Source organism: Akebia trifoliata, chromosome 8 (assembly GCF_017979445.1).
Source record: "Akebia trifoliata isolate Shusen 1 chromosome 8, ASM1797944v1, whole genome shotgun sequence".
NCBI classification, from domain to species: domain Eukaryota; kingdom Viridiplantae; phylum Streptophyta; class Magnoliopsida; order Ranunculales; family Lardizabalaceae; genus Akebia; species Akebia trifoliata.
The window spans coordinates 33,475,195-33,497,559 of NC_141382.1; positions in this window are offsets into that span (position 1 = coordinate 33,475,195).

Sequence of the window (22,365 nt, forward strand, 5' to 3'; positions counted from 1 at the left end):
TTCTCTCAATTTTTTAAAGGGGTTAGATCCCAAAGAGAAGAAGGGAACCAATTTTCCAAGGAAAAACTTCAAAAAAGACTCAGGAATTTCCAATGAAAAATCTCCCTCTCCTATTAATCCTCTCTAAAACTTTCCCATATTTCTCTTCGTGACTTTCTCACTGCCGTGCATAAAAAGAAGAGAAAAAGATCTTTTGTCTTTTCTTAGTTACAGTTACACAAGAAAAATGAAGTATAGAAAAGTCATTGAACTCTCTACAATCCACCTACTCTTTTTTTTTCTCTTTGACCTATCTTGAACTAACACCCCTACTTCTCTGCCAGCAACCCTTTTCTCATTCATTCTCTCTATTTTATTGTCTTTAACATCTCTACATCTTCCACAAGTCTCTTTCCACATCAACAAGAAAGAAAAATGAGTCGTGATAATCTGACTACTCCACGTGGCAACTCAATTGACTACCCTGACCTATCAAGGACTTTCAATGCTCTAGTGTTGGACGACTTAAAAGAAAAATCGTATCATTCTCGCTACATCAAACATTTTGTAAGAAATAAAAAAACAAAAGAAATTAAAGAAAGAACAAAAGTTCAATCAACCAAACAGATCTGACATTTTGACTAAAACCCTTATTCCATATTTGATTTCCATGTTTATTGAAATCATTGAAGACTTCATCGTCTTTCTTTCAAAATATGACTTCTTTCTTTACTAAATAAAATTGAACCGACTTGCTTTTCGATCAATCAGAAGGATTTTATTAAACCACTTTCTTCCTTCATCTTCCTTCTTATAATAGATATGAACTCATCTACAAGTTTTGTTGTGGGGCCCCGCCAAACGCTAACACAAAGTCCCATGTCAGATCACGAGACACTATGTGGTGCTTCGAAATTTCGGCATGGCCTCCTCTATTTATGTTAGCATTCCAAGATGTTCACCTGTACTTGATAAACAACATTCATAATATCTTGTATATACAAATAAAATATAATAACTAGCGGAAGCCTATATACATCTAATAACGTACAATAAATCAGAGTGTGAAAGGATAAATAAAATACAAGATTATACAAAACTCCTCACTCTAACAGAAATCCTAACACTTAAGACAGAATTCATATGATTACTTGGATGAATTGACACTAGTAGGGGGTATAATCCCAATACTCACAGGTAACGGACTCTGATCGTCTATCTGACCTACTAGATAGTCCTCACTCGTATTCTACACCTGCCTCGTCGAGTTCCGGATCTAAAATTAAAAAATAAAAAGGAAAGGGTGAGTAACAATGATTACCCAGTAGGGAAGCAAACAATTTATGCCAATAACCTCTCCTAATATGAACGAATAAACATACTAAATCATTTTAACATATGTAAAATTTTACAAAAAAAAATTATAATTAACTAGTACATATACCCAAAGATGAGCAACTAAACATTTTAAAACTCACATTACATCATCAGTAGTATTCACTATAACATTTTCTTTTTATATAAATCTAATTGATCAAATGAAAATATTAAACGTGCATTTCATTTTATATATCAAAATAAGGCAATAGATACATAATACAGAATGGTGGAGTAGTGAAATTAGATAATTAGGATTCACGATTGGATCGCTCCCAATCGAGACATGATGTTACAATTCCTTACTGACTTTTAGTTCCTGATTTTGTGGTCGGTCGCTGCACTTGCCACATTTGGTTAACCATTTATTCGACTCAGGTTGGTCGTTTGACGTGATCGTAAGCAATGGGTCTCTTTTCGATGTGTCAGAACGTTCGACTACTATAGATTGTTAGTAATCATTGACTAATCATCTTCGTCTATGTCTATCAGACATGCTTGTGATTTTCAAATATACAATTAATTCGTATACGACCACCTTTACATTTCAAGTTTATTGGTAAAGATAGAGATGAATAAACCCGGATTCCAGTTGTGACTCCACTTTCATACGCGTCCCATAACGCGTATGAATTTGGTTATCTTTACCGTACATCCGAAGATAATACGCCACTTCGGATGATATGACACACTATCTCTTCAGGCATTCACAGACCCTTTAACAGCTCACAAAATAGTTATATATATTATTTTCTTTTGAAAACAATTAAGAAATCAACATTACAGAGTTGAGAATGGATATCCAATTTCCTAACATTCAACTGTGACCACCCGGCCTAAAATAAATAACAGAACTCGGAGTCTCTGCGGCAATAGAATTTAAATAAACATGCAACCAATCATGATCCATGGATATCTCTTCACCAACCTACACACAACATTACAATGTAAAATGTAAACATCACTCATTAGTCGTATCTCCTACCCGCAATCACGTGTCAGCTCATGGAGCCTGCCATGTGTAGTATTGCTACCACACCGTTATCCCAACTGATTACGGGCCCAATTTGGCACATGCACGGGGTATGACATTCTATCTTTTCGGATGCAAAATGAAGACATCACCCCTCGAGTGTGATTATGACATTTTACTGTTTCATCCCATTTTCTCATTTTTTCAATTTTCGTAATTTTCAATATTTCGAAATAAATATTCACTTTCTAATATTCATCAAATTAATATAAGTTCATTGAATATTAAATTATTTTTCTAACTATGAAATTATTTTTTTCAACAACATTGAAAAAATATAAAACTTAAATCAAAACGGGGTCTGAGCGGTGTATCAATTGACGGAAATAACCTAGTGAAATATCGTACCTACGTATAATTTGTTATAAAATATAATTAAACATAATAAATATACAAGTTCTGACGTGAATTTAAAATAACAAAACGAATTTTAGAATTTTTAAACCTAATACAAATTTTTGATAAAAATCGTAAATGCAATTTTTACAATGTACGATTATCAATAGAAATTGAGAGTCCTTATAAATCGCTAAACGACATAATTGAAGCACATACGCAAAAATTGATATGATCGACACGAAAATCGAGATTGATCAAATTTTGAGATGATTTATTTTTTAATCTAACTCGATGGTTTCGAAAATCTCGATCCCGTTGTCCTTTCTCCCTTCTACGACGGATGACGGTTTGACATCAAAATAGATGAAATCTATGGTCAAAGTTTCGAAACTCCCGCATTGTCTACGACTAATTTTTGACGATACATGGTGAAAAAAGAGAGAAAATGAAATGAAATAGGGTGGATTTTGTAGATAAAGGGGTTGCGGACGATTTTTCCTTCTGTGTCGGAGGTCGAAGACGAATCGTTTGTGGCGAATCGGAGTTTGAAAGTCGAAAAAAAAATTTTAACAAAAAATCGCAGCTGGTTGTGGACGAATTTTGATGATGATGAATAGTGTTTTTGATTAAAAAAATTATTTATATAAGTGCAAGACGAAATTGGTATTTTACCTATTGTTTCGTTCAACGATAACTTGATTGTCCAGACTCCCAAAGTGACAAATGAATACTCTATTTTGTCTAAGTTTTCATTCCGAATTTAATTGTGTGATAAAATTTTATAAATTATGTATCTAGCAAAAATTTACTTTTTCGGCCCAATGAGACCCTAAAATTGACGTCATTTTCATTTTTGACGATAATTCGACTTTTTGGGCTAAAAAAATGATAAGTAAATAGTCAATTTTCAATAATTTTTCATTACGAACCCAATGGTATGATCGAATTTTTAAAAAAATTTACTCTAGAAAAAATTCATTATTTGAGCTTGGTCTGACTCGAAAATCGAGGATTTTATCATTTTTCTGTTCGAACTCACATTTGAGCTTGCTTATAGGCTAAAGTATGTTTTTCGACCATTTTTTAATCCAATGGTGTGATCAAATTTTATTAAAAATGATTAGAACAAAATCCTAAAGTTTTATTCTAAGTCTCACTTTCAGGAGTTTATCAAACTTCTACTATTTTTTCTTCCTCGAGATACGAATAAAAAATTTGGGATTGTACACTTGCTCTTACAACAGCTTTAAAATCATTTACAAGTTTTGCTCCTCCACTCCATTAACCTACCTCGTCAACACATACTCTTCAATCGGCTTGCTTGATGGATTTTTCTGCACCGAATGATGAACAACAAAAGGTAGGTCAAGCTTTTTCTAACTCAGTTGTGCACATGTTTTCTATGTTTTATTGTTAAGTTACCATTTTAGTTTTTTCTCTTCCAAATCTGAAACGTTCTCACAAAAAAAAATCGATTGACTTAGGTGATTGGGCATTTTTAATATGAAACATCTCATGCCTTACAAATTATTCAGAACAGAAAATCAGTTGTAATATTTGAGTATAAATGTAAGAGAAAATTATCCAATAATGGTTGAACATTCCACACCATTCTCAATTCTTATAAGATTTTCCCATTTTATTTTTATTTTTTTATGTAACAATAGGTGATTGGGCATTTTTAATATGTAAATAATATCTCACCCTATGTATAATAAAGTATTATTTGGATACAGAATTATTGACAATATTTATGTCCATTTGAACGTGAAAATTTTAACATTTAAGATGACACCTCGCATTTCTTGTTTTGTAACATTGAAATCCACGTCTTGCATTATCAAATGTATCTCAATAAATGAAAGAAAGATACAAGCCCATTTGTTATTATTTGACCCAACAAAAAATGAAGTTGTTTCTGTCAAACAAGTTATAGATGTGAGAATACTTGTGAGTAAAAAAGAGGATGTAGGCATGTAGTTTTACAAACTATTACTTTTTATAGGTGTACACTTTTGATTTTGTCCCAAAAATTTATATTTTTTTTGTCACAAAATTTAATATTTCATTTTTGTAATATAGATTGTAGAGCTATGAATGGATAGAATCATTTTATATGATATGAACCCAATATTTCTTATTAAATATTTATAATATTTCTTTTATTTGAAATATAGGATATGGAATAATTATTTTTTAACGTAAATGGAAAGAAAAATAAATGAATGGATTAGAAGAAATTGTATACAATTTAGGTGAAATTGATATGAAGCCGAAAAAAGGAGATTCAATGGATAATGCCTACAAGTATTGTAAAACCTATGCTAATACTATAAGATTTGGTATTAAATATAAAAGCTTGTGCAAAGATGAAGTCACCAAAAAAGTGAACAAATACACCATAAGTTGCGTTAGGGAAGGTAAATATGATTTGCCAATCAATTGTACAAATTCAACACAAGTATCATCAAGAAAATGATGTCAGGTTAGGGTTAATGTGAAACGATAAAAAGATGGTTTATGACATTTAACAACAGTTAATCTCGATCATAATCATTTCATTAGTTCAAGAAAGTCGAGATTTTTTAACTATAATAAATTATTGAATGAACGGGTCAAAAAACAACTCAAATTGAATGATATGGTTGGGATATCAATATGCAAATCCTTCATTCCATTTGTTACATAAGTGGGGGAAGTCGATAATTTATTATTCAGTGAAAGAGATGCTAGAAATTATGTCGATGGTGAAAGGCATTTGAGACTTGGTAAAGGTGATGTTAAATCAATTTGACAATTTTTTATGCGTATGCAAAAACAAAATTCAAATTTCTACCATTTGATGGATATTGATAGAGAGAGACGTCTAAGGCATGTATTTTAGGCTGATGCAAGATCTTAGGCATCTTATCAATATTTTGGTGATGTCATTTCATTTGATACAATGTATATAATAAATAGATATAACATACCATTTGCACCCTTTATCAAAGTCAATCATCATGAATAATCAATTTTGTTGGGTTGTGGGTTACTTTCTCTTATAAATGAATGGAAAGTTATGTATAGTTATTTATCGTTTGATTATCATGCCTGTCAAGCTGACCACTTAATGTAATAATTATTGATCAATGCAAATCTAGTCAAGGAACCATGTTTGACGTATTCCCTATAGCTCGACATCGTCTATGCTTATGGCACATAATAAATAAAGTTTTCAAAAAATTGGGTGCTTACAAGGAATGTAAGCTATAATTTCTAAGTTGAAAAAGATTATATGACTAATTAAAAGTAGAAGAGTTTTAGAAGGCATGGGAAGAAATGATTGAAGATTTCGCATTGTAAGATAATGAATGACTTTAGTCCTTATACAAAATTAGACAAAAATGGGTATCGATGTTTTTGAAAGATCAATTTTGGACATGAATGTCTATGACTCAACACAATGAAAATATGAATGCATTTTAATGAATATGTAAGTTAGAAGACTCCTTTGAAGCAATTTCTTAGTCAGTATGTAAAATTCTAAGTTTTTTATTCGTATATTTAGGAAAAACAAATAATAGAACTTTGAAAAATTCTAAAAATAGGACTTAGGGTAAAACGTTAGGATTTTTTTGATCATTTTTAATGAAATTTGACCTCACCATTAGATTCAAAATGAATGGAAAACATACTTTACCGTATAAATGCGCTCAAATACGAGTTCGAACAAAAAAATTGTAAAATCCTCGATTTTCAAGTCGGACTAGGCTAAAAAAATGAATTTTTACTAAATCAAGAATTTTAAAATTTTGATCGCATCATTAGGTTTTCAATGAAAAGTTATAGAAAATGAAGTATTTACTCATCATTTTTGGAGTCTAAAAAGTCGAATTATCGTAAAAAAACGAAAATAATATCAATTTTGGTTCTAACCGAACCGAAAAAATGCATTTTTGTTAGAGATATAATTTATAGAATCTGACCACGTCATTATATTCATAACAAAAAATTATAGAAAATAGAGTATTCACTCGTCATTTTTGAAATTTAGATGATTGAGTTATCGTCAAATGAAACAATGTCGAAAATACCAATTTCATCCCATCAACTTATATAAAGAATTTTTAAATGAAAATCACTATTCATTATATTTCCAATGCATAAAAACCAGCTAACATTTTTTAAAAAGAAAACGTTGATTTTCAACGATTTGTTGCCGTCGATAAATAGCAAACGGGATGCCGTCAACGTTGGACGAAGAAGGGAAAAACGTCTACAGCGTCGAACTCTATAAACCCTCACCTTTTTCTTTTCTATTTCTTCATGTTTCATCGAAAAATCATCAAAAGTATAACGGGGATTTCAACCTTTCAACTTTAGATTTCATTTACTTCGAGCCCAAATCGTCTTCGTTGTAGAAGGGAAACATGCCAACGTTATCGACATTTTCAAAATCACCCGACTCGATTTAAAAATTAGTTCTCTCGACGTTAGATCCGCCTCGATTTTCACGATAATTGTCTCAATTTCTGTGCACGTGCTTTAATTCTATCGCATAGAGATTGGTAAAGGACTCTTAATTTATATTAGTAATCGTAAAGTATGAAAATTACATTTAGGGTTTTTAACGAAAATATATAATGTATTTAAAAAATGTAGAATTTTTTTTATTGTTTCAAATTCATGTCAAGATCTCCATGTTTAATGGGTTTAATTGTGTTTTATAACAAATTATACCTGGATAGGACATTTCACCGGGTTATTTCTACCAGTTAGGTTCCGTGCACTGCTCGGACCCCGTTTTGATCCAAGTTTTATAATTTTTCAATTTAATTGATAAAAATAAATTTCAAAATTTTAAAAATGATTTAATATTCAATGAACTCATATTGAGTTGATGAATATCGAAAAATGAATATTGTATTTGAAAGATTGAAAATTGTAAAAATGCAAACACTTCTACCACCCTTTTGTTCATTCCCCTATGATGGCACATGGGCCACTTTCTCTCGTTGTTGTTCTTTTAAGTGCTACCTCAAGTTTTTGTTATCTTTGGTCTTGTTCTCAATCACATACTATATATCCTCTTGCTTTTTCATTAGTTTTACCATTTGTATTATTTTGACATTCTCAAGGTTGGCTTGCCCTTGCTGGCTTATCACCCCAGATCTCACAGTTCTGACCACCATTGTTCTCATAATCAACAACGTTTGAGTAATAGTTCTCATGGACGGTGCCAAAGATGTAAGATTTTTTACATGAATTTACCTCGAACACCTCAACGTAAGCTTTAATTGTGAATCTATCTCCTTTCGTTGAGTTGGGATATTGGTGTGGTACCTATCAAATACCTTCCAAAGCTCAAGTTAGTATCAAAATTGTAGAAATTATTGGTTATAAGATTGAACCACCACCACAAAATACTTTCCTATATGGCATTTTTCTTTATTTATAATCTAATTGCTTTCGTTAACCATTTTCCTTGACATGTCACCCATTTCCTTCCTTAAGGAGATTCTCGACGACCTTCTCCTAAATCTTCTACTTCGTTAAGGGAAAATCGTAACAAGATAAAATTTATCTACTTGGTAAGTACATGATTGACATGTCTAACTATCCCTAGATTCTTGGGATACTTTCCTAATCCCATTGGGAACATGGTTGAACTCAGCCCAACCATCTATTTTCTTATTATAAAAAAGTAACCAACTCAGCTCACTCAATCTAAGTTGATCTGCACCGTAGGTACCTTGAGGTTAAATTGAGTTGGAATGTAATCCCTCATAGATTTTCAACCTTTACTTAAATCTTGTTACATGTAGGTGTTGTATAATGCTTTTGGCTTACCAAGGTTTGAGTCTAAAATAAGTCTCATTTTTTTCATCAAGATGTATACAAGCAAAATAGCAAAGAAATCCCAAGAAAATTTATAAAAGCTAGATATCTGATCGCTTCAAGAGCAACCAATTCGTTTAGAAATCGCTCTGATCTAAGAGTGACCGCTCTAATAAAAAAAAGATCAACAGTTCATTTTTTAAAAAAATTCTTTGTAATTGATTCCTTATGAGTCTATAAAGAGGAAAAACCAGGAAAAATAAAGAAGAAGAAAATATTAAGGGAAAACTCTGTCAAATTTGCAACTCCCGAATAACAAAAGAGAAACACCCCACATTATAACTCATGAATGGATCAAAATGAAGGAGAACAGTAGGGCTAGAATTTGGTCCAAACTCTACCTTATATACTAGGTAATCAAACTCTTTTCAAAACAATGATCTCTTTTTCAACTAATCCTGTAGACACCCAAATTTGAATGGGCTCTCAATGCAAAGGGCCCAAAAATTTGTGAAAATTGGAATGGGCCCCAAGGCCCAAGCCTTGGGCCAAAAAACTTGTATATTTTTTTCAAATAAATGTCCTAGGGCCCCTTTTGTTTGGCCCACTGGTTAAGAATTCCTTCCTTTTTTGTGTTACCACCACATCATCTCTCAACCCAACCCAATCCTACATATACCTTAACCTACCAAATACAACATAATCCTTTAGCCCATTAGCCTTAAACCATCTCACCTCTCAACCCAAAACCTAAGCCCAAATCTTCCCAATGATCATCACAATGAGACACATGTCATCACCTCAACCCACATCCCTAATTCATTTACCAATCCCATCACCTTTCTCTAAAAAACCCAACCTACTCACATCTCAACCTACCCCCATTATTCTTTCCAAATTCCTCATCACAAACCACCCCCACACCCCTTCTCCCTAATTAACTCACCTAACACACATCCCCACACCTCTTTGATACATGTCACCATTTCCTCCACCCTAAAAAAAAAATTAACAACCACCTTCTTACACCCCCATTATTCTAATCAAAACCCACTCCATTCGACTCACCTAACATTCAACCCAAATGGGTTGCAAGATCCAACCCATTTGGATCACAAGCAACTAATTTACACCCATTTTAGAAATACCTTTCCGCAACCCTTAATTTACACATATCCCATTCACAAACCTCATACCATTCTACCTATTTTCACATTTTCACCCATTTTATCCCTAAAAGCTATCTTCAAAGTCCTATAAAATCCTCCCATTCTCACCACATCCCCCCAAGACTTGAACTCTCCTATCAAGCTTCAACTTCCCCAACACTCTCTTTCTCTTACTATTCTAAAAAATTCTCTCACTTCCCAACTCCCACTCAATTCCCATAAGTCCCTACTTAATCTTTTAAGGTCAAACTCATTTACAACCTCAATCCATACACTACAGCCCTTTATATTTTCACTTTTAAAGTTAAAAAATACAAAGTCAAAGAAGACTCATCTCTCGAAGGAAAAGGAGAAAGTCAAGTCAAGAACAAGGTAGGGTGAGGACTATGAAAAAGGAAAATAATTCTCTCCCCATTTATCATCCTTCTATAACTTTTTCTTTTCTACTTATCTCATCTCTTTTACTTTATTATCATTTTAGATCATTTTTAAGATGTAATGTGTGCCCTCCCTTACTTCCGGTAGATTGGACTTTGACTTAGTTGAAAGGGTATGGGTTGAAAACCTTTTCAAAATATTCCTTAAAAGTCCCTGTACAAGTATACACACCACAAAAGTGCTTTGAGACTAAGGCCTTGGGCCATTTCCTTATGAAAATGGGCCCTTGACCAAAAAGTTTACATTTTTAAGATGTCCAAAGATATGGACTATGATAGAGTCACTTTCTCAATAATGAAGCTTTCTTTGATTTATACCGAAATCAAAGTCCCTCTCACTCAAGGACATAAATTAGATTTTTCCAACTTCTTTTATTCATTTTCTTAATTGACCAAATCCGAGGTTTTTACCAATGGTAGAGGGAATATGGTACCTAATACCTTTCCTATTCCCTAACATGGACCCCCTTACCTAGATCTTGGGTGGACCAATAATCGTTATCCGTATGAGAGTCACTGTAAAATCCCGAATTTCTGATTTGTATCTCGAGGAAAAATAAATAGTGAAATTTTGAGAAAAATCTTAAAAGAGGGACTTAGGGGTAAAATTTTAGGATGTTTCTGATAATTTTTAATGGAATCTGACCTTACCATTAGATTCAAAATGATCAAAAAACATAGTTTAGCCTGTAAGCACGTTCAAATGCGAGTCCGAATATAAAAGTTGCAAAATCCTCGATTACCGGATCGGACCAGGCTAAAACAGTGACTTTTTGTTAGAGCAAGAATTTTTAAGATTCAATTACATCATTAGATTCGTAACGAAAAATTATTGAACGTGTGAAAGCGCCCTCGATCCGCGGGGTGCGCGGATCCGCTTTTGACCCTTGAGGTTTGGGAGTCGCCACCTAGTTATTACGGTCTAGGAACCAAATTGACCCTACAATGGATAAAAAGAACTAATCTACTATAGAAATCTGAATCCGGGAATCATGTTACGGGGTTGGAAGGTGTTAGGCACCAACCCCGCCCGGCCAATGCCGGTCTCTACTTATCCCAAATAGATCTACATTGCTAATGATAAACCTAGATTAAAAAAATAATAAAAAACCTTACCTTGGATCTGCAAAAGTACTATTCCCTCAGATCTGAAAAGCAGTTCCTTGTACCGTACTCCTTGCTTCGTTTTGTCTCCGGATCTGATTTCTGATCTCCGAGGTAAGGTGTCTCTTTCTTGGATCTGGATGCTTTGAATTTGTGGTGGATTTTTTGGGTGTTTTTGAAAGGTTTTTGGATGTTTTTTAGGCTAAAATCGGAGTAGGGGTGTTAGGGAAGGAGTTGGGACTCCAAAATTAGGGTTTTAGGGAGGTTGTGGAGGCTTCTTCACCTACTTTTTCTAGGGTTTCTTCTTTGATACGAAAATAGGGTGTGGAGGCTCCTATTTATAAAGTTTTTTAGAAGCATTTAGGGTTTGATTAGGATTTCTTTTAGGGTTTCAATTAGGGTTTTGACTTAGTCTTTAGGGTTTTAGGGTTTTGACTTTAGTCTTATGAGATTGACTTGATTAGTTTTAGATTAGGGTTTGGATTTAGGGTTTTGACCTTAGTCTTATGAGATTGACTTGATTAATTTAGATTAGGGTTTTGATTTAGGGTTTTGACCTTAGTCTTATGAGATTGACTCGATTAGTACCTTGACTTCAGTCTTGCTTGATTGACTTTAATTTTGACTTCAGTCTCACTTGATTGACTTTAATACCTTGACTTCAGTCTTGCTTGATTTACTTTTAATTTTTGGAGAACCCCCTTTTATTATATCTTTAATTCTTTAGACCCCCAAATGGAGGGGTCCTTAAAGAAATATCCCACGAACCCTCAACAATTTTGCCTGAGAGTCCAATTAATCGATTTTTTAGGTTCAACTTTTTAAATTAATTTCATTAATGTTTCACTTTAATTATTTAATATTTTATTTATTAATTTCGAATTTTTTAATTATGAAAATTGTGAAATTACCGTTTTGCCCTCGGAGAGGATTTTTACGTTTTAAGTCATTTTTCAATGTTCCAGGATATTTTGGAATCAGTTTTTCGTAAGGAATTCAATGGGAATGTTGGTTTTTGTCATTTATGAAGTTTTTTGTATGAAATGATCGTGAACTTTATGAGGGGTATTTTCGTAATTTTGTCAAATTTTGTGAAAATTGACGAAGTGGTTTACTTGGTTTCGATTTGTTGTTTTATGTGTTTGAACGGATTTTCCTAAGCGTAATGTAGGCTCTAAGGTTGTTTTGAGGTTAGGGGTATTTTGGCAATTTAATCATTTTTAGTGATTTTTATCGTGAAGCTTCTTTTTGGTTTGCAAGATGATGATTTCTATATTTCTGGGGTCGTATTTTCCTAGCGTAGCGTGGTTTCTAAGTTTTGTCAGTTCGAGATACCTCATCCGGATTTCTGAAACATATCTAGTAACAAAATAAAGCATTGGAATAGACATCCATCATTGGGAACCTTTGCGATCGGGTTGACGACTTGATTAATCAGGCGGATGCAAAAATGGGGTGTCTACAACGTGGACTATTTATTTGTCATTTTTGGAGATCAGAAAGTCGAATTATCGTCAAAAATGAAAACGACATCAAGTTTAGGGGTCACCTCAGGTCAAAAATGTAAATTTATGTTAGAGATAAGATTTGTAGAAATTGACTACACCATTAGATCCGGAACAAAAAATTAGGCGAAATAAAGTATTTATTCGTCAGTTTTGGAGTCTGAATGGCCAAATTATCGTCGATCGAAACAATTGAAAAAATACCGAATTCGTCCCACATTTTATTTAAATAATATTTTTAATTTTTTTTATATGCCATCTTCCCCAACTCGTCAATACAGCCGCGCGACATAATAAACAAAAAAAAATCATTTTTCTTCAGATCTTCCATCTTAGATTTTTCGCAAACGGTCCACTTTAGACAATCGTCGCAGAAGAGAAAAAGATCCGCAGCTGCGTTCTCTACAAAACCCACCCATCCTCTTTCCATTTCACTTTCTTTTTTATTCAATATCATCAAAAATCAGCCGTATTTGGATACGGAAATTTCGAAACTTTGACCTCGGATTTCGTTCGTTTCGGGGTCAAATCGTCTTCCGACGCAGAAGAGAGAAAAGTCTGCAGCCTTATTCTCTACATAACCCACCCAAATTCCTTCTGTTTTCTCATCTTTTCCACCTCGTATAATAAAAAATCAGTCGTATTTTTATATGGAGATTTCGTAACTTCGATCTCGATTTTCATTTGTTTCAGGGTCAAACTGTCTTTCGCCGTAGAAGGGAGAAGAGACGAGCACATCGAGATCTTCAAAACCACCAGGCCAGATTTAAAAATCAGCCACTTCGAAGTTTGGTTTGTCTCGATTCCCGTGCCGATCGCCTCGATTTCCGTGCATACGCTTCGATCCTTTTGCCTAGACATTGTAAGGAACTCTCAATTTCTATTAGTAATCGTAGATTGTGAAAATTGCATTTAAGATTATATTGGAAAAATTTGGATGTATTTTTAAAATATAGAACTCTTTTGTTATTTCAAAAATTCACGCATAAAATTGCATGTTTGATATGTTTAATTGTATTTTTAATAAATTATATGTGGGTAGGGTATTTTAACGGGTTATTTCCATAAATTGGGTCTTGTGCACTGCTCGGACCGCTTTTTGATATAAAATTTGTATTCTTTTTCAATATTATTGATAAAAAATAAATTCTTTAGTTGTAAAATGTGATTTAATATTCAATGAACTCATATTAAGTTGATGAATATCAGAAAATGGATGTTTTATTGAAGAGATTGAAAACTGTAAAAATTAGAAAAAGGGAAAAAGGGTATGAAACGGTAAAATGTCAGAGTCACACCCGAGGGGTGATGTCTGCATTTTACGTTGTTGTGTTGTGTATAAGTTGGTGAACAGATATCCAGGGATAATATTGTTGGTTGCATGTTTATTTAAATTTCTGTTAGCGCGAGGCGCTGTTTACATTTCCGTTTTGTTATTTATTTTAGGTCGGGTGGCCACACTTGCATGGTAGGAAACTAGATATCTATTCTCAACCTTGTATGGTTAATTTCTCTTTCGTTTTCAAATGAAAATAATATATATATGTAGCTATTTTGTGAGCTGTTAAAGAGTTTGTGAATGCCTGAAGGGATAGTGCGTCATATCATCCGGAGTGGTGTACTATCCTGGGATGTACGGTAGGGGCCACCAAGCTCATACGTGGTATGGGACGCGTATGAGAGTGGAGTCACAACTGAAATCTGGGATATTCCTCTCTATCTTTACCAGTGAACTTGTAATGTAAAGGTGGTCGTATACGAATGGTTTGTATATTTGGGAATCACATGCACGCCTGATAGGCATAGACGAAGATGATTGGTCAGTGATCACTAACAATCTATAGTAGTCGAACGTTCTGACACATCGAAAAGAGACCCATTGCTTACAGTCACGTCAAACGGCCAGCCTGAGCCGGATAAATGGTCAACCAAGCGTGGTAAGTGCAGCGCCGGCCACAAAATCAAGAACTAAAAGCCAGAGAGAAATTGTAACATCATGTCCCGACTGGGAGCCATCCAGTCGTGAATCCCAACACTCTAATTCCAATACTCCACCATTGTGTATTATGTATCTGTTGTTTATTTTGATATATAAAATGAAATTCATGTTTATTATTTTCCTTTGATCAATTAGATTTGTATAAAAAGATAATGTTATAGTGAGTACTGCTGATCGATGTAATGTGAGTTTTAAAATGTTTAGTTGTTCATCCCTGACTATATGTACCAGTTAATCGTAATTTCTTCTGTAAAACTTTGATTATTTTAAAATGATTCAGTATGCTTATTCGTTCATGTCAGGAGGGGTTATTGGCAGAAATTGTTTGTTTCCCTATTGGGTAACCATTGTTACTCACCCTTTCTTTCTCCATTTTTTTAGTTTCAGATCCGAAGTTTGGCGAGGCAGATATAGAGCACGAGTGAGAATCATCTGGTGGGTCAGATAGACAGTCAGAGTTCGTCACTTGGTGAGTATTGGGGTTATTACCCCTAGTGGTGTCGATTTATCCGAGAGTGTTATACATGTTGTTCTGAGTGTTAGGATTTCTGTTAGAGTGAGAAATTTTGTATAATCCTGTATCCTGGTTATTCTTCCGCACTCTGATCTTTCGTACGTTATTAGACTTATATAGGCTTCCGCTAGTATTATATTTTGTATCTGTATGCAGGATTGTATGTCGTTTATCAAGTGCTGATTAAACGCCTTGGAATGCTAACATAAACAGAGGAGACCATGCCGAAATTTCAAGGTGCCACCTAGTACCTCGAGATCTGACATGGGGATTTGTGTTAGTGTTCGGCGGGGCGCCACAGTCACTACGAACAAAACGATTTTTCAAAATTACTTTTCGAGTGCCCATTTACAATTTTTTCTAAAAAAGAATGGTGGTGACTTCAAATTCAAGTAGTAAAATCTCATGTCTACAGATCCTATATCCATTCAATTTATTCTAAACTTTGAAAATAATTGTTTTCCACACCTAACCAATATAATCACATACAAAAAGTAAATGGTTATTAGACTCCATATCTTTAAAGCATAGATTTGGATGGCATATGAAATCTTTATTTTTTTTTTTGTTGTAAATTTTTGATGGTTGGAAGCTTTTTTTTTTTCTGGATCTCCAACATATTATAAAAATATCAAAGCACTCTATATTTATTCCAGATGATACACCTCCATGCCACATTGTTTCTCACCCCAATTAGTCTCAAATAAGTAATTTTTTTAAGGACAATCTCTCATTTATGCTAATTATCCATACTATTTTATCCTCCATCACCTTTTTAGGGATCACCTGAGAATTCACTTAGTTTACCACTTCCATCATTCTTTGATTGTAAGAAAACGATAGGTTCCAAAAATTTGCTTCAAATAATTCATTAACTCTAGTATCCAAATTGATGAATGATTATGTTACCTAACTTTCCAATAAGAGATTTTCCATCAATCAAAGGGTTTCTTCACATTAAAGTAAAAGCCTTACTTACCAAGATTCTAATATTCTTCATCACAGATTCTCGAGCTTTTAAAATTTCCCTCCATACAAGAGGTGTTGTGTGGAGCTTGACAAGACCATATATCACTCCTCCCAGTTTATCTCAAAACCATCTACTTGGCTCACATAAACTTCCTCTAATCAAGTTCTAGAACAGTTTCCTCATACGTAATTTGTTCTAACCTTCTATCTTTTAATGCCAAAACTACTAGTTTTTAAAGGAGTACATATTTTATTCCAACGAACAATATAGAAAGGCCGATCAAGAGAGGGACCACTCCAAAAAAACTTAGAAAGAATGGACTCAATTTTTTAAGAATACTAACTTAAATGTTGAAAGAAGCTGATCAATAAAGTTGAAAATTGGATAAAATTTATTTTATTAATTCAACTTGAGCCACATAAAAAAGAATTTGATTTTTTCACTCTTCAATCCTTTGTATATTTGTTTATTAAATGTTGGACAGTTGAGTGAGTAAGCCTAGAGGAAAAAAAGGAAGACACAAATAATTTCCTGGAAGCTTGCCCTTTGTGAATCCATGATACCCAACATAAGCCTCATTATCCGAACATGATTTACTAAAGAAGAATGTACTTTTCTCAACATTGACTTGGAGCATGGACATCTCAAAAAATGAATTAACTTCCCAAATAGATTTGATTGATGCCAAATCATTTTGAGAAAATAATAGGACATCATCCGCAAATATTTGATGGGAAATACTTAAAACACTTTGGCTAGAAGGAACTTGGATAGATTTAACTCTACTCTTTCTTAGACCAAAGAAGAAAATGCTTTTATTACAATATTGAACACATAAGGGGATAGAGGATCACCTTGACATATTCCCTTTTTACCAAAAAAATACCCCTGGGTCACCTTCAAGGAATTGCTAACTCTCACAATCACGCGCTTCCTTTTTATCACAATGGAAATGAATAAGGGAAATCAACAAGGGTATATATATATTAAAATAAATAAGATGTTCTTTTTAACATTCAATATGATAAATTAATCACACATAAATCCTAATTTTTTGTAATATATGTGCGTTTACACATTCCAATTGCCATTACTTGCCACCCTACTGGTTTTAAATCTTGTCCGAGACTTATTTACACGACGTCTCAGAATCCACATCATCTTGCGAGATAAACGAGATGACTCATATGATATTTTGAAAATCTTGGTTGATTTAGTAAAACTCATCTGAGTCAACAAGGATTTTTGTATATTTTGATTATTTTTTTTTTTTAGAATTAAATTTTTGTTATATAAATAAATAGAGCTTCCATTGCCATAATGACTTTTACTAATGGCACCCCAAGATGTGTGCTAATTTTTTGGTCTGTGCATATGAATTGGGCTGGCATTGGCAAAAGTTGGTGTGGCAGTAGAATCCCTCATTAATAAAACATGACTTTATGACTAAACATTTTCTAATCTACCTTATTTTATTGAAAAATTTATAATTATTTTTATTTAAATATATAAAAATAAATCATTCTAAACCGAGTTAAATGATTTATCTCGTTCCAAGTGAGTTAACTTGTCTGAGAGAACTTGGCCTCCATGTAGAGCTTAAAATCGGTCAGATTCAGCTCAAATATGAGTATAGCCATATCCAGATCCAAATTTCTTTATCTAGATCCATATCTGAACTTGTCTTGAATCCTACTAGCTAAATCATATCCGAACAATTTTGATTTCACTTAATCCATATTCGACTCGACCAAATTGCTTGATTCAGGTTGGATCAGTTTGGATAATTCTGAATAATTAAACATTTTTTCTTCTATACTTATTTGTTGATTGTTATAATTCTATTTTACCTTTTATAATCATTTGATTTTATAAGAATTTATGTTATATTAAAATAGTAGAAATGGTATCTTGAAAAATTTAAAAATAATATGTAATTCACATTTACGCGGATATATTGATGGATTCGATCATGGCACTTCAAGTCATATCCAACCCATATTTTGTTTCGGATCTAGTCCAAGCACCGAAACCAGCTCGGATTTCAGATAAAATCTGACTCATTTTATACACCCTTTCCATGACCATGGTTTTTAAATTCGGTATTCCGTATCGTCTCGTTCACCTTTGATACCGAGTTGACTCCGACGATACGTCTCGTCGAGTCGTCTCGTTCGACATTGTGAAAGCGCCCTCAATCCGCAGGGTGCGCGGATCCGCTTTTGACCCTTGAGGTTTGGGAGTCGCCACCTAGTTATTGTGGTCTAGGAACCAAACTGACTCTAACATGGATAAAAAGAACTAATCTACCATAAAAAATCTGAATTCGGGGATCATGTTACGGGGTTGGAAGGTGTTAGGCACCAACCCCGCCCGGCCAAAGCCGGTCTCTACTAACTTCCCAAATATATCACATTGCTAAAACCTAGATAAAAATACAAATTTCATACGTTTCCGATAGCAAGGATTTTGCTCCCTCAGATCTGACAAAAAGAGCTCCTTGTACTGGACTCCCTTACTTCGTTCTGTCTCCGGATTTGACTTCGGATCTCCTAGATCAAGGTATCTCCTTGTTTCTGAATCTGAACTCTTCAAGTTTGTTACGGATTTAGGGGTGTTTTTAGAGGGATTTTAGGAGTTTTCTAGACTAAAATTGAAGTGGAGAGGTTAGGTAAGGAGTTGGGGCTCCAAAACCAAGGTTTATGGGGGGCTGTAGACACCCCATTTTTGCATCCGCCTGATTAATCAACATGTCAACCCGATCGCAATGATTCCCAATGATGGATGTGTATTCCATTGCTTTATTTTGTTACAAGATGTGTTTCAGAAATCCGGATGAGGTATCTCAAACTAACAAAACCTTAGAAACCACGTTACGCTAGGAAAATACGACTCCAGAAACATAGAAATCATCATCTTGTAGACCAAAAAGAAGCTTCACGATAAAAATCACTAAAAATTGACCGAATTACCAAAATACCCCTAACCTCAAAATAACCCTAGAGCCTACATTACGCTTAGGAAAACCCATTCAAACACATAAAATAATAAATCGAAACTAAATAAATCATTTCACCAATTTTAACAGAATTTGACAAAATTACGAAAATGCCCCTCATAAAGTTCACAATCATTTCACATAAAAATTTTCATAAATGACACAAACCAACATTCTCATTGAATTACTTATGAAAAATCGATTCTAAAACATCCTAGAACATTAAAAATCGACTTGAAACGTGAAAAGTCCTCTCCGGGGGCAAAACGGTAATTTCATAATTTTCATAATTAAAAAATTCGAAATTAATAAATAAAATATTAAATAATTAAAGTGAAACATTGATGAAATTAATTTAGAAATTTGAACCAAAGAAATCGATCAATCGGGCTCTCAAGCAAAATTGTTGAGGGTTCGTGAGATATTTCTTTAAGGACCCCTCCATTTGGGGGTCCAAAGAATTAAAGATATTTTAGAGGGGGGTTCTCCAAAAATTTAAAGTCAATCAAGCAAGACTGAAGTCAAGGTATTAAAGTCAATTAAGTGAGACTGAAGTCAAAATTAAAGTCAATTAAGCAAGACTGAAGTCAAGATATTAAAAGTCAATCAATTAAGACTAAAGTCAAAACATTAAAAGTCAATTAAATAAGACCAAAAGTCATAATAGAATTCTAATTAAATAATAACTCTATCTAATAGAGTTCTAACTTAAAAACAATTCTACCTAAAACAATTCTAATTAAAACACAATTCTACCTAAAACAATTTTAACTAAAACACAACTCTAATTAAAAGATCTCAAATTAAACACTAACTCTATCCAAATCAACCCTAAAAAACATCTATAAATAGAGGTGCTCACACCCTATTTTTGTATCAAATGATAAACCCTAAGAGAAGTAGGTCTAGAAGCTCCCTTAGCCCCCTATAAACCCTAGTTTTGGAGCCCCAACTCCTTACCTAACATCCATCCTTCAATTTTAGTCTAGAAAACACCTAAAATCCCTCCAAAAACACCCCCAAATCCGCAACAAACTTGAAGAGTTCAGATCCAAAAACAAGGAGATACCTTGATCTAGGAGATCCGAAGTCAAATCCGGAGACAGAACGAAGCAAGGGAGTACAGTACAAGGAGCTCTTTTTGTCAGATCTGAGGGAACAAAATCCTTGCTATCGGAAATGTATGTAATTTTTTTATTTTTATCTAGGTTTTTAGCAATGTGATATATTTGGGAAGTTAGTAGAGACCGGCTTTGGCCGGGCGGGGTTGGTGCCTAACACCTTCTAACCCCGTAACATGATCCCCGAATTCAGATTTTTTGTGGTAGATTAGTTCTTTTTATCCATGTTAGAGTCAGTTTGGTTCCTAGACCACAATAACTAGGTGGCGACTCCCAAACCTCAAGAGTCAAAAGTGGATCCGCGCACCCCGCGGATCGAGGGCGCTTTCAGGGGCTAGGGGAGCTTCTAGACCTACTTCTCTCAGGGTTTATAATTTGATACGAAAATAGGGTGTGAGGACCTCTATTTATAGATTTTTTTTAGGGTTGATTTGGATAGAGTTAGTATTTAATTAGAGTTCTTTTAATTAGAGTTGTGTTTTAGTTAAAATTGTTTTAGGTAGAGTTGTATTTTAATTAGAATTGTTTAGGTAGAATTGTTTTTAAGTTAGAACTCTATTAGATAGAGTTATTAATTAATTATAATTCTATTATGACTTTTGGTCTTATTTGATTAACTTTTAATGTTTTGACTTTAGTCTTAATTGATTGACTTTTAATATCTTGACTTTAGTCTTGCTTAATTTACTTTAATTTTGACTTCAGTTCCACTTGATTGACTTTAATACCTGGACTTCAGTCTTGCTTGATTTACTTTTAATTTTTGGAGCACCCCCCTCTAAAATATCTTTAATTCTTTGGACCCCCAAATGGAGGGGTCCTTAAAGAAATATCCCACGAACCCTCAACAATTTTACCCGAAAGTTCGATTGATCGATTTTTTATGTTCAAAATTTTAAATTAATTTCATTAATGTTTTACTTTAATTATTTAATGTTTTATTTATTAATTTCGAATTTTTTAATTATGAAAATTGTGAAATTACCGTTTTGCCCCCAGAGAGGACTTTTCACGTTTCAAATCGATTTTTAATGTTCTAGGATGTTTTAGAATCGGTTTATCGTAAGGAATTTAATGAGAATGTTGGTTTGTGTCATTTATGAAAATTTTCATGTGAAATGATTGTGAACTTTATGAGGGGCATATTCGTAATTTTGTCAAATTCTGTGAAAACTGGCGAAATGATTTATTTAATTTCGATTTGTTGTTTTATGTGTTTGAATGAGTTTTCCTAATCGTAACATAGGCTATAGGGTTGTTTTGATGTTAGGGGTATTTTGGTAATTTGATCATTTTTAGTGATTTTTATCGTGAAATTTCTTTTTGGTCTGCAAGATGATGATTTCTATGTTTCTGGGGTCGTATTTTCCTAGCGTAGCGTGGTTTCTAAGGTTTTGTCAATTCGAGATACCTCATCCGGATTTCTGAAACACATCTGGTAACAAAATAAAGTAATGGAATACACATCCATCATTGAGAATCATTGCAATCGGATTGACGAGTTGATTAATCAGGCGAGTGCAAAAATGGGGTGTCTACACATTGAAACAATGGTTTTTAACCATTTAAAAAATCTGTAAAAATCTGAAAATTCAGGAAAAATTCAGAATTGATTCCTATTAAAAAAATGAATATATATATATATATATATATATATATATATATATATATATATAATTAAAAAAAAATTCATAATATACATATCAAAATAAATAAATTAAATGTTTACATTGTTACGTTGTTTCATTTTCATTGCACAAGTGTACTAAACTTGTTTTCCAAACACAATATTTAAAGAGAACCAAATTTACCATAAAAAATATCAATTAAAACACTAATTTCAATTATATAAAAATCGATATTATAAAAATTGGATCGACCCTTATTGGAATTGGTTTTTATTCGATCTTAATATGATCCAAATATGTTTCAATTGATTTTCATCATATTATAAGTATGATTTGACATATAAAATACAAAGAAACAACATTCCAAAAAAT